Raw genomic sequence first — 2,188 nt, 5'->3', positions numbered from 1 at the left:
TACTCTGTTCTATCCTCTTATCTAGTCCAGGAAGTGTGAAAAAAAATGGAAGTAGGAGGAAGTTATGAAACCCACGTAAAGGGACAGTGTAATGTAAAATACTCCAGCCCAGACTGCATCTATTCGGTATCAATGTGCTGTTGGATGCCGGGCAGCGAGGATGCTGGAGGCTGGTGTTACTAATAAGTAACTCAGCATGAAATGACTTCCACTGCCATGAGATGTGCTCGCTTTTATGCAACTGGTTAATCTCTTAATGAATGTAAAGCAAATGGTTAAAATAAGGTTTTCAATGTGCTACTCATGGTGCCTACTCCACCACGAAGTTTAGCTGTAATTTGAAATGTGTTAGAGAGGTGGTTCCCTGACCTTAACATGTATCAGAATCGACATGGATCGCCAAGCCCCAGATCCAGAGCTGCGGATGTACGTCCTGAAATCTAATCCCCAAAGTGATGTTACTTGGTGGTGAGGCCCTTGGGAGGTGACCAGGTCACGAGGGCAGTGTCCTCATGAATGGGATTAGTGTCCTGACAACAGAGACCCCCTCGCCCCTTCTGCCACGTCCTGACAACAGGAGCTCCCTCGCCCCTTCTGCCATGTGAGGACACAGCAAGAAGCCGGCCTTCTGTAAACGAGGACCTGTGCTCTCATCAGACACAAAATCTGCATCTTGGACTTCCCAGCCCCGAGAGTTGGGGAAATAAATTTCTGTTGTCTATAAACCAGTCTATGAGATTCTTTGATAGCAGCCCGAACGAACTGAGGGATGTGTCAAAATAACTGCTCCCCAAGTTATGTGTTCTGAAAGTTCAAATTTTCTGAAATTCAATTGACTTTAAGTGGGTCCTATTTAAAACGCAAGTGCAATTCCTAGGGGGCGGTGACGCCCCGGGTAAAATCTATACTGAACAGCACGTGGAAGGCATTTATTTAGTTGGAGAATCAGGTGCTGAAAAGACATGGATAATATCTCAGGTAAAAGTAAAAATATCGACGATGATGATGACAGTTGACCTTTACTGAGTGTGTACTACGAAGCTGGGACCTTCGCAAACATGGACGAGTGCTGCCTGACTCAGCCTGCACTACAATTGCAGGAGGTGGGTCTATCCCATTTTTTTCTAAGATAAGACATCAAGGCATATTTCATAGGCTGTGGAGAATGAATCGTTTGGTATCTGTTGTACCAGTCTGTTTATTTTGAATAGGGACCTTGAAACACTCCCTAAAACCCCAAAGGGTAGTGTAATAAGCTTTAACAAGATGGCAGCAGTGATGTTCACGCTGATTAAACAGCAATGTGCTAAGATCAATACTCTTTTATCTTTCATATGAATGACTGAGATGATATAAAGTGACAGTCAAAGTTTCTTGGGAAGATAACTCCACTTTAGATGTATGCAGGAAAGATTAAAAAAAAAAAAAGATTACACCAAGTCATTATTTTTAGTTGCTGTTCTCATAGACAGATTACTACATAGAGGAAAAAAAAATAAGCCACTCTCAGCAGAGAGAAAAGATAATTGAGAAAAAGAATTTTCTCAAAATGAGAAACTTTGCATGCTCGCGGTTCAAGAAAGTCCCCTAAAGCTCAGTGGGGCGATTTTATACAGAAACTCGGTTCTTAAACAGGAAGGCAGGGTCCAAGGCCAGATTGAGCACAGGGCATCGCCTGTGCTCAATCCGCCTTCCGGGTCCCCGCTTCCCTCCTGCTGCTCTGTGTGCCCGAGGCTACTTCCGTCATGTTTCCCCCCCAGATGCCACCCCAACTTGAAGGCTCAAGTCAAATACTCATTCTCTAAGTCAGGGATCTGGGGGCCTGGTGGGCGCCCGCCCCCAATACATACTCCACACATACACACACCCCTACACACACACCACAGATATGGCCATACACACACACCACATCCCTCCACGTATACACACCACACACATACACACCACACACACACAGCCCCCCCTCCACACACACCGCAGACATGGCCATATACACACACCACATCCCTCCATGTATACACACCACACACATACACACCACACACACACAGCTCCCCCCACCACACCACACCACAGACATGGCCATACACACACACCACATCCCTCACGTATACACACCACACACATACACACCACACACATACACACCCCCACCCACACACCACAGACAAGGCCACACACACACACC

This window comes from Pteropus vampyrus, unplaced genomic scaffold, assembly GCF_000151845.1.
Source record: "Pteropus vampyrus isolate Shadow unplaced genomic scaffold, Pvam_2.0 Scaffold127, whole genome shotgun sequence".
NCBI classification, from domain to species: domain Eukaryota; kingdom Metazoa; phylum Chordata; class Mammalia; order Chiroptera; family Pteropodidae; genus Pteropus; species Pteropus vampyrus.
Note: the sequence above shows the minus strand (reverse complement) of the source record.